Source organism: Metopolophium dirhodum, chromosome 8 (genome assembly GCF_019925205.1).
Source record: "Metopolophium dirhodum isolate CAU chromosome 8, ASM1992520v1, whole genome shotgun sequence".
NCBI lineage: Eukaryota > Metazoa > Arthropoda > Insecta > Hemiptera > Aphididae > Metopolophium > Metopolophium dirhodum.
This window is the reverse complement of record NC_083567.1, coordinates 6,739,815-6,752,783: the sequence shown is the minus strand read 5'-3', so window position 1 is coordinate 6,752,783 and position 12,969 is coordinate 6,739,815. Positions and strand designations below refer to the sequence as shown.

Below are 12,969 nucleotides of genomic sequence, written 5' to 3'. Positions count from 1 at the left end.
CCTCCAAAAAAACAGCAAATGCAACTCGGGTATTACTTCTCCGTGAAATACGGAACATTATTGCCGCTCAAAAATCTCAATCCTCGAAGAATGATAAGGATAATATAATATGGAACCATATAGTCTATTTTTCTAAACTTGTTAAGAAGTGTATAACTTGTTAAACCCTTTTGTCACTTAATTAAAAAAATTAAGTGACTAAAGTCAAGAAATTCGTCTACAAGTAATTTTGGTTGACGAAACTCAAGCATTTATTCTTTTGATTATTATACCTACTCAGGTAGTTTTCTTTAGACTACTATTTCCTAAGGTATATTCAACCGGATATTTGTACCATAGATATGGTTCCTCGAGTTTTTTTTTCCTAGATTCAATTTAAATAATTGCCTACTTCATATTAAACGCTTCTCATTCAAAAATTGTTGATCAGCCATTCAACCATAACCGTTAATTTTCTGCTACACCAAACGTCTAAATAACAGATAGTTTATAGGTATACTAAATCATACCCTCCCTACACTACATAATTTAGATATTTGCATATTGATTTAGTTTGAAAACGGCTTTTTTAATATTATTTCATTTAATGTGCATTGTAGACATTTGTCAACATACCTAGTTGTATATTGATATTAATATTACCACAACAACCTGCAGGGTAACAATAATATTTATCATAAAATATTTTATTTTATTATCCAGTATCCAGCTATCTTATCAATAGACCAGTACAGATGTATTAATCATGTTTTATCAAATTATACAAAAGAAACTTGGATTCAAAAACAATATTTTTGAAATCTTTATTATTTGTATTATCAATTAAAACCATAATTATTAAAAATATTATTATTCCTTTTGTGCAGTTTACGTTTTTCGGTTTTTAATTTTTTGGATACAGTGTTCGCTTTTAAGTGAATATGTGAACATGAAGAATGACGAATAAGAATATATAAGTAGGTACTTATAAGTTATAATAGTATTTTATTTTGAATACATTTTGTAGATGAGTTATAAAAAGTGGGCCGAGGGCCGTTCTCTGACAAATGATAACCACCAATTTTTACTCCGACAATCAGAGTGACCAACTGTAAAAACAAAATGTCGAAACAGTCGAAATAGTCTATTATAGAGTATAGATTATTACAGACAATAGTGCTTTACTAAAACCGTGTGTACAACACATCAACACATAACACTACAACCTACAAATAACAAAGCTGAAAGTACTAACAAGATGTTTTTGCTTTTTAAATCATTTGAAACTTCTGAAGTTTTTTTTTAAGGTAATATATTGAAAACATTTTTTTGAATTATGTTTTTTGACAATAAAACACAAATAGACATTATAAACCAATAAATTCATGGCTACCCGATGAATCTAAAATACATCATATAGCTTTTTTAAATAATTCAACGTATCGCGAATGGGATTTAACACTTGGTATATTTGCTTAATGTGTTTTAAACTACTCACTCTCTAAATATTTCTGCATCTTCTAAAAACAATATCTGAGATTTCCGTCCAATTGAGTAGTTTTTGAGTATATAAGCTACACATATACCTACATTTGGTTTTAAGATATAGTTTCTTTATTCGAGGCCATCAACGCGACAATTGTATGCATGCTTGTACCAATGTACTTGATCTGCCCGAAGGCAAACATTTATGTACAGAAAAAAAACATAATAATGACTTCTATACGATTATTATAATATGCAACCAATGGCAACCATTTATAAATAGAAAAAATTTCAATTTCCACTGTGAAATTCAAGATCCCTGAAGCTGTTTGACCACCTCTTTAAAATGCGAGTATCGAAAATTCCTTTCTTATTGTACATCTAGATCATTTGAGAAACCACTATTCCAAATTTCAAGTTCATAGGTTTTGTAGTTTTTGAGATGTACCGATGAATGAGTGAGTGGTATTATTGGTTATACATATTATGTTGATATGTTTTTAGTTATTAGTTATACTTAAATATTACAATATAATACAAATCAATTTTCATGAAAACTGCATTAAGGTGTTTAAATTTTTTAACAAATTTTCAAGGCACTGGACATCTCACCGCGTGGTGACTTTAACGATCGCATTGTTTCATTATATTATTGTTGGTTTAATGTAGGTTTTCTACTAGAATTGCTGAATCGATTTTTTATATAATAATAAAGGAAAAAAATCCTAAAATTAAAACTTTTGAAAAAGCTTAAAAAATATTACGGCCGCTTCTCTCAGGTGTCGTTGGAGTGGTGTCCCATTAGTAGATACTAAATGGAAATGAAGTGTGGATATCTGTTTATTTTATTAGTTAACTATGGTTATTAGTGATTATTTTTATTAGTTATTTTATTAGTTAACTAATAAAAATAATTACTAATAACCATAGTTAACTAATAAAATAAACAGATATCCACACTTCATTTCCATTTAGTATCTACTAATGGGACACCACTCCAACGACACCTGAGAGAAGCGGCCGTAATATTTTTTAAGCTTTTTCAAAAGTTTTAATTTTAGGATTTTTTTCCTTTATTATTATATAAAAAATCGATTCAGCAATTCTAGTAGAAAACCTACATTAAACCAACTATGGTTATTAGTGATTATTTTTATTAGTTATTTTATTAGTTAACTAATAAAAATAATTACTAATAACCATAGTTAACTAATAAAATAACTAATAAAAATAATCACTAATAACTTATTAGTGATATCTAGTGTTGTTCAATATAACGGCATATAATATAATACTTTAAATTTTTTTAGATTCTGAGCGGAGTGGTTTTACAATGGTGTTTATTTTTTTTTTTATTCTGTATACACAATTTTTACCAGAAGGAGTGCTTCGATCTCAACATAATATAGTATCTTATATTTTAGCAAATTGGATCAAGATGGTACTTTAAAGAGGTTATTTTCCGATTTTCTCATAAATTATTTAATGCCACGGGAAAAACCACCGAAGAATTACGAAAAACGGGATTTTAATTTCTAACGCTTTGTTTATCACCATAGAAACGAATAAAAAATAATAATATTATACTATTATTAATTTAACTCACAGACTATATAATAAATAATAACATCATAAAATATCCAGATTGACAAACCGTCTCAGCTCAGAATCGTTTTTCTTATACAATAATATTATATCATTGAATTCAATTTTAATACAATCCATTATACATTGACCCACTTTTAACCTACTGTACAGCAGAGCATTATCCTTTATTAACAGCTTTTTTTTTTAAATTTAATCGTATTATTAATTATAGGTATGGTTATTGGAACTTTTCGTGGATCTGGCCAAGATTATTTTTTGGGCAGTTCCTCTGACACCGCAATTGTCATACAACATAATAATGATAAATTAGTGAGTTAGTGTAATGTAATAATGACATTACAAATTAATAGACATAATTATATTGAACAATTTTAAATAGGTGCCTACTATCAAAATATGTCATATCAGAAAAGAACAATATTTTTATTTTATAGTTATAACTTATTCTCACAGGCGCCCGTAATAACTTAATCTACAAAATTATTAAAAGTATCGCTATATAGTGAAATGTATTTTTAACGTCATTATAATCAAGTGCACCATATTTCGCTAATTACATTTTTTTCGAGGTTAATATTATCCACGCTTTCAAGGGTCATAATTACTAATTAGTAGGTCATTTATTCATTACTGAATTTTTTGAACATGAAAAATATTAATGTGTGGACGTTTGATACGATATTTATCAGTCTAGACAAGGTTTTATTTCAAGAAAAAAAGACTATCGTAACCACTAACCATACTAACAGATTAAGCGCATTTTTGTACATATCACTATAATAAATATTCAAAATATTAGGAAGGATAAAGTTTGGTTGGTCACTCAGGGAATTTCTTTACAACTCTTGGACGAGTGCATATGCAAATAATTTACTGCAATAGGGTGTCTCACTTGTCCTTGTATTCCTACGTATTCCTCTACATCCGCTTCCTATAAAAACTTACGTAACGATTTGAATGCTTAATAGAGAGAAGTGATTCTGCAACAATTAAAATATTTATGTAAATTATAGCTAGGTATGTTTAGGCTGTAACCTATATATTGTTTAAAAACAATTATTACCTCAAATTTTGACGAAAATAAACTAAAAACATACTACTATAAAATTGTGTAGTTCTTTTTTCAGTCAATCGATTATTTTTAAATGAATCAAAAAAATGTCGATCAGACAAAAGAATGTATTTACGGGGATGCGGTCATAATAATTGTCGCGTCGGTGTATATACATTTTTAAATTCGGTACAGATTTATCTCATTCCGCGTTTGACTATAATCCTGATTTTTTTGTATTCATTCTACCCACCTGTTTAGGTAATCTTTCGACTCGAACGAATTGGTTCAATAGTGGACTTACCTATTAGTTATTACATATTATAGCGAGTGCTTATTTATTTATCAAACCGTGTTAAATACTCGACCGCGCGCGTGTTTGGAATTTTTCTTGTTTAACAACACCTTAAGCGCATATTGTTATCGTGTGTACCTATTACGATTTTATAAAAACGCTCTAAATTTAATAGATCAATATAGAGTCGCGTCATGCGTATACATACTTACACAATATATTATAATAATATGTATCCCCATCAGTGTGTCGAACGGCCAAAAAATCCCGCTAACGTATAAGAAACGTTATAATAATAATAATAAAAAAAAAAAAGGAACACTTTCTTGTCCTCTCACTTTCTGGCCCTACTACTGTGATCCTCCCACTGGCTCTACGTGTCTCGTCTAATCGGTATGTCTGTTGTGTCGGTTGCGGTGAACACGGCAGAGAACAAGTTGAGGGCGTCGCGCCAGTGATCACGCCGAGTCGCACGCGCTCAGATCGTCGGTCCCGAGTGGATGTCTCTAAGCAACATAGTTTACGTGATTTTCGAAAACAAAAATAGTTGAATAGATAACACGTATGCGTATATAATGCGATATATGATATAACGAGTATCAATATTCAGTAGTGTTTTTGTTGTTGTTGTCGTAATTTTTTTTTTTTAAATTTCTCAATTTATTTGTTTAATTGTTATTTTCGATTACAAAAATTGTGGAGGAAATGTTCTTTAAATTTAACGTCAGTGATTCGGTCTGTACTTAACGGATATCCCGACACCGGGATTTTCATTTTGGATCAAAGTGGTCAAATGACGTTATCTTCATGAAAGGTTGGTAACGTTTGCATAATATATTATTCATGTTATCTATTCTTTTTGAAGTACTTATTGTCCTTCTGTAATCTTTATAATATTACCTTTGATCGTTTTACGGATAAATTAATATTATACTACCTATCAATTCAACTATTTTTACGATTTTTTTAAAATTTTTCTTAACCGGTAGTTATTCTAGGTATTTCGGTTTTGTGTATTTTCCAGAAGTACTCATTAAAAATAAATAAATACCTCCTTGTTACGATTTATTAGTGAACATAAATACCGAAATTATCGTAATGTTTCGAATATATTATTATAGGCTTTTAAATTAAATTCTAAGGTATTGAAAATGTTATTGAAGAAATAATTATCTTATCATCTATGATCTAATACGTAAAAGTGTAAGTGGCATAATTACTTTAGTGAATATGATTCATAATTATTGGAGGTTTAATAAAGCAAATCAAGTTATTTATCAAGTTATTTAATAGAATCATAATACAATTATCACAAATCAAACATATTGTCGTGCAAAATAAGAAGTATAGTTGTGTTACAATCCAACATATAAACATGATTATATAAATTCATTTATAACAAATGTTGGTGGTACCTATTATGTTATTATGACCGATATTTTCATATTCTTAATTAATTATTCTTTTTGATTACAAATAACTAATTTGCACAACTTATATTTAAGTTGTTCGCGTGTTTTAGTTTTTACATTCTAATATTATGCTTAGCATAAAGATGCAGCTTTCTGTTGTGTTCCATCTATTGAAAAAAATAAAATGCATTTAGATTTTTAATCTTATCATTTTCAGAGCGTTACGTCCTACGCATACTATTATGTATCCACACATGAATATGATTGAACTAATTAAATATATTAACCAACTAGTTAGGTGTCAAGTGTCAACCGTAATGCTAATATATATAAATATTAAGTAACATATTACCTTAAACAATTTATCATTATACTCGTGCAATAAACCCACGAAGCACGAACATTACAATTTGTTCAAAATAAAAGAAGTACATATTTTCAATGAATTATGGATGTATATGTTGTTTGGAATGGAATGTTAAATGAAATCATATTTATCTAGGTACTTATTATTTATATATACCAATCGCTAGATAAATTGATTTTATTCAGTAGGTATACTCGTACAGTAAAATTGTATAATATAAAACGTTGAAAAATGATTTCTAATTTTAAATAATATTCTTCTTGTATTTTGTACTTTGAATTATAATTTATTGTATATTTTATAACAACAATAGTATTAAACCATACTCGTTGAAGTATTACACTATACCTATACGGTTAGACTATAAGAAATGATCTATATTTCTTTACATTTTTTTTTTTTTTTTATCGGGGGATAGCAGTTATTGGAACAATAACCGGAAGTATATAAACGTTTACACCCCGATGTTACATAAAATAGAGAGAAATCATAATAATTTAAATATTTTATATTTGTGTATTTTCTAAAACGTCCAGTAATATTGTAATAATTAAAAGCTGTATAAAGTTATATATTAATAATGATGATCTATAATCTAAAGATTACCGCGCGTCTGAAATATAATTGCCATGGGAACACGTAGGTATATTACGTTGTATTTTAATTGGCGGGCTTTTACTTTTGTGAAAATTATTTTAAAAAACGCATTCAGTGTATACTATCATATTGTGTACCTGTCTTCTATATCTTTCATCCAAGATTTATCTTAATTGCATATTTGCATGTATAAGTTTAAGTAAACCCGAGTATCGAGGTAAATGTAAATCTGATTATACCAATAAAATAGATAAGATCTTTGGCTGCTCGTCTCATTTGTAATTCCTCGACCATATAATATACATTTCAACTAGAGATTAGTCGTCTGTACTCGGTACTAATAATATTTACTTCAATATATTATTATAGATACAAATCTACACATGTGTACAGTAGTAACGAATAACAGTAATATTGACATACAATTATATTTCGATTTTTCACCGTATACATAATACGTAAATTATTAGAATCCCAATAGGCACATACAAGTTCGAGGAGACAAAATACAATTGATTTACTAAGAATTTCAATTTATCGGAGGAAAAATAATCAAAATAATATAATTCGTGGTGTAAGTGGCAAGTGCAACACTACAGAATTGAAGGAGATTGAATTTCTTTCAAACCATCGAGATTATAATATACTGTTACTAGTTAGGCAGCTACTAAATATAATTTGATTTTTTGTAGGTACATTAAATATTTGTTTTTCACTATTAATACGTTTTGATAACATCGTAGGATTTATTTTTAGAGATGTTAGTAAGCTACTTTTTATAATTTACACATAATTATATAATATCGTATGCCAGTTTAAATAATAACAATATTAAATAGTTTAAGAATCATGTATTAAATTTAAAAGATTATATTATAACACACTGCACACTATATAACTTTAAAGTGGTTATTAAAATAATTAAAGTATCCGCCGTATGTTTATAAATAATATTCAGTTGAATATTTTATATGGGCACTTCATTGCGGACAAGTTATGATCACTTATTCACTTATAATAATTCATTCCACAATAGGGACAAAGGTTATACTCGAATATATTATAATTTTATATTTGTTTAGTCAGCTTAAAGATTCGCGTATAGGTATAATAAAAACGGAAATAAATCGGTTAAAAGTCGTTAATACTTAATTCATATCGTAGGTACGCATTACCTACAGCATTACCCCCCCCCCCCCCCCCCCCCCCCCCCAGAAGTACAGCGAATTATGTGTCTTGCACATAATAATTATTATACATCATGGAAACGTCGTCCTACAGTATTCACACGCGTTCATGATTAAAGTTCGTCTGATTATACGAGTGCATGTATGTGAGGTATAAATCCTTATAAATATAAATAAATAAACAGTACATCTACGACATATCGCACATAATATAATATATTATGTCGACGTGAATACGGTGCACATTCCTGATCAATGAAGTTCATCGAAAGAAAGCGAATCTATTACATGGTTGTTGCATCATATTATAATATAAATATTAACATTAATCACGCGTTTAAGACTTAAACACACATAAAGTTAAGCGTCTTACACATACAGTTACATATTATTGTAATTATTATTGCGTTGCACAGTATCAAAACACAAATAGGTATACACACGACAATACTGTGTATAATAATATAATGTTCTTTTTGTCTTACTGTATATCAGGGCGATTTTAAGGTTGATGGGGGGGGGGGGGGGGTGAAGTTTGGGGTTCAACGACCAGCGTTGGTCCAAGTGGTAATTTTTAAGGGCGGCCAATCTTAACCTGGCCGGAAAATGTCATGGTTTTCCTAATGATAAAATGAGATGAAACTAAATAGTGTTTTTTTTTTTTTTTTTAAAGAATTTTAACATAAAATAATGTTAATCTATATTTTTGCTAAACAGACTATATTGCTTGACAAAAGCTACATAGGTGACGCATACATTCTTTTCCGTGGGGCAATAGTTGCAGAATTAACCATCACCAAAGGGTGGCGAACGTCTAAGACAAGAGTGCGTGTTCGAGCCGTACCGTTGTGTGTGCACTGCATAATAATAAACAAAATCGAGAATATGAAAATTCTGCGACCGTCGTGGATTCCTATAAGATGCATATTATACCTACGCGTGCGCATAAGATACATCGTAATATAGTATTATATTATACCGAAGTATTATAACTTCACGTCTACAACACGCGTATTATAGGCGTTTTATGGCTATAATATGGTCTCGGCGGCGGCGGCGTGTCGGTTACTTATGCCTATAATAATACAACTCTTCGCCGGCCGCAGAAGAGTGACAGACAGGAGGAAGGCGAACGGACAGCGCCTTCCGGATTCCCCGCAGGAGCCGTTGACCTTTCGGCCGACTACTTTGTTATGCGTTATTGAATTACAATCAATCATTATATATATATATTATATGTGTGTGTGTGTGTGTGTGTGTGTGTGTGTGTGTGTGTGTGTGTGTGTGTACGCGTTCATCGGCGTCGAGACCTGCAGACGGACGCCACGATGACCGGAGATCCATAGTAAAAATTTAATATAATATACTAATCATCATTATTATTATTATTATTGAAATCAACGGTATCGCGTCGCGCGCCATGGCATAATATATTATGATTTATCATCGTTTATATCAATGACCCGATTCGCAACTCTTATCCACACCCAATAAATAATATATAATATTATTATATTATTATAAACAATATTTGGATGGATATGGAACTGACCGAAAATCCGAATAATAATAATAAAAATGATTACTTATTACATATTATACCTAATAAATAATATTATTTTAAATCGCTGTATTCCAGTATTGCCCCAAGTATATATAGGTATACCTGCATGCCGATGATGTTTGAAGGCTGGAAAAATTCGGAATTGAAAAGCTTTAAGTCTAAAATTACTAAACACTAAACCCAAACATATTATTAAATAGGATCCAAGACAGTAATATTGGTCCACACGAAACATGTACGTCGTTTTAAAGAATAATTATATTTTGTATTGACTGCTTAGTAGTTAGTAGTATAAATGGGAGTAAAATAATAATTCATAATATTATTAACATTATTATTATCATTATCATTCGTCAAACCCGTTATAGGTAGGTACATCGTGATGATTTCGTTTTCATTTATTTTGCTCTCGTTTGGATTTATCATCGATCCATCAAGTGGTCGTATGGACATGGTTGTATCCGCGTTGTTATTCGTTTTCTATATTATTATGCGTAGGACGTTCTCAAACTTGGAGCTTATAACAATATTTGAATATAATGACGATGATGTATATTTTAATTATCATGATTATTTTAATATTATGTGACGCGTGGGATGACGTGAGGTCGACGATCTGGTAATTGATAAATAATATGTTCTATTGTAATATGAATGCATATTGCATATACCTACATAGTTTATAATAATAAAAAAAAAAACAGTAATACTTTAATGAATAAATTGTTTATAAATTATAATACTTATTTCAGTCAATTTTACGGTATATAAATAAATTAATATAAATTAAAAACAGTTATGAAACTATATGGAATTTAATTTGTCTATCGTTTTAAAAATCAGCATCTGTACATATAACAAATGCCGTGGAAAATGGAAATTATTTAATAGATGTATAATGGTTTAATTAGTAATTACTAATATGCATACAATTAAATTATTTCAAAGATAAATCAATACAAACACAATACAACAATAGTCAATAGTTAAGATGTTTACATACCTATACAACATTATACAATACACATACATAGGTATACCAAATACAGTTATGATGCAGTAAGTAAATGTACATAATTTTCTATGTGTGACCTTATTAATATTTAATTATATTTTATCTTATGATAAAATATATAACTGTATGCAATGTTTATATTATATTATTATTTCTTATAAAGTTCTTTCAAACGCACGTTCCGACTGCTGCCAGCTTTCGACATCTTTGATATTATTATTTACTAAACGTTCATATTACAGTCTATTCCGCATCATATCGTTTAATCATATCAATATGAGTTTGAGTTTTTAATCGTTTGTTTAATTTAAATTTGGATTTCATCTTTCACGGATACATTTATTTAATTTAAAAAGTGTAAAAATTAAAATTTTTATTTTCAATATATTCACAATATTATTTGAATTTTTATATTTTTATATAGGCTGTTAAAAATTGTCTTTAGTGAACACTGAACACCGCATCAATATTCTTGACATAATATTTCTGACATTGTGTGCAGGACAGTAACCAATTTAGTATTTATCAATCGTGCTATGGAGAACATATTTTATTTAATAGCCCATAATAAAAAAAAATTAAGTATTTTAATAAAACTTGGCATAACTGGATAAAATATCTGCTGTATAGCAAACATAAATTTACGCGCAGATCCATCATAAATTATTTGAAAGTGATTTTGAGCTATTTAAAACACCTTGTGTAAAAAATAAAAATTATAAAAACAATGTTTTCAAGGATATCTCGTAGCCTTTCTTTTATAAATATTTATTAATATAAAAAGTAATCGCAATTTAAATCAATTGAAAAGTCGAGTTCCATTCGCTATCGGTTCTGTACTTCTGTCCAACAAAACAATCGTAAAGGCGTATATTATATGAAAAAAAAAATGTTTTAATACGTTCTAATAAATAATAGTCTTCGTATATTGTAATTTATACCTAGTACTAATATGCTATACAGTATACCACTAGTTCACTGTAAACGCTATGTTTATAAACATTTTATCCGTTAAAGAATAATTAAAAGGTTAAAAGTTTTATATTATATTATCAATGCGACGATCGTAGTCTGTAAACATGGAAATGAAAATATTGATTTCAATTTTTAAGGTTTCGACTGCAGTTGCGGATTTTCTCATACATCAGAGTGTAATGCAACAAAAATGTTTTTATATTGAACATTGTGTTATTCACTTTGATAGAAATAGCGCTACAAGATGCCCTCCAAAATTTGTTTTCTTAAATTTTTGTAATAGGAGTTTAAGAGTTTTATCTCAATAATCGTTTCCCAATAATTTATACGACTGATCTGCGTAAACTAGTTTTCGGCGTGTTTTACGTGTATGAAAAACAAACCTTGATGTGGCACTCTCTAACCATATATGATTATTATTTCTGTGGACATAAAGCTAATAGTAATAATAATAATAATAATAATAATAATAATAAAAATAATAGGTGTTGGGTATCATCATTTTTATTACATTATAAAACATTGTAAAACAGTATGTATAATTGCATGACCTATATATGGAAATATAAAACGAGATTTAAAACAATAAACGCTTATGGTAGTAACAATTTTGGTATATTGTAAATTATACATTTTTAAAAATACTACCTCAAACAGGTAACTATTATATTGTGTACAATTATAATGGAAAAGTTTTTGCTATGCATTCAAATATATCTTAGCGTATTAAGCATTTACGATCTAATATATCTATATATACTTTGAAACAAACTTGACAATTTATTTATGAAATATCATTTTTTTTTCATGTTGGTATGATGTAGGAACCTTAATAAATATAACTTAAAGTATCAATCAGTATGTTTATACGGAGGGGTTAAAATTGTTTGAAATCAATTTTGAAATATGTTGACTCTTTTTGAACTAGTTAAAGGTTTGAGAAATTTGTACATTTTTTTAAAATTATTCTCGATAAAAATATTTTTACTTAGTGAAAAAGCTTGAAATTTAATATAAGGTTCCTTATAAGTTTCATTAATGTAAGTTCAAAAATATTAAAGATACATTGGCACGATTATTTTTTCATGCATTTAAAATTCAAGTTTTGACGAAATTCATCAAAATTTTCAAACTATTTTTCAGTAAATTTATAAATTCATAAAAGTTTTCCTTTCATAGCTATAGAAGACTCCCCACAAATGTTCCTACCTTCAACAAAAAAGAGTTTACTGGAAAGTAACATTAATTTTTTTATGAGCGTTTGAATTTAAAATTTTCAAGATTTTTTTTACGATTTTTAATATTTTGTTGTATTTCTAAAACAAATAACTAGATATATAGACTACCTTGAAATGTTCACCTAATATTTATTTTTTTTTCCTTGTCAAAAATCGTGAAAAAGTAATACAATTGTATATTACAATAAGTGGTTCA

At 28.5% G+C, this 12,969-nt stretch overlaps 1 protein-coding gene across 1 annotated transcript in view; it reads left to right on the top strand.

Annotated features, from left to right (window-relative positions):
• The first annotated feature begins 4,820 nt into the window (after nt 1–4,820).
• Nucleotides 4,821–12,969, top strand: part of LOC132950344 (ras guanine nucleotide exchange factor B-like) — a 63,826-nt gene continuing 55,677 nt past the window's right edge. The window contains exon 1 of the mRNA XM_061021757.1: nt 4,821–5,232. The gene's annotated coding sequence lies outside the window, so the exon portion shown is untranslated. The remainder of the gene's footprint in view (nt 5,233–12,969) is intronic.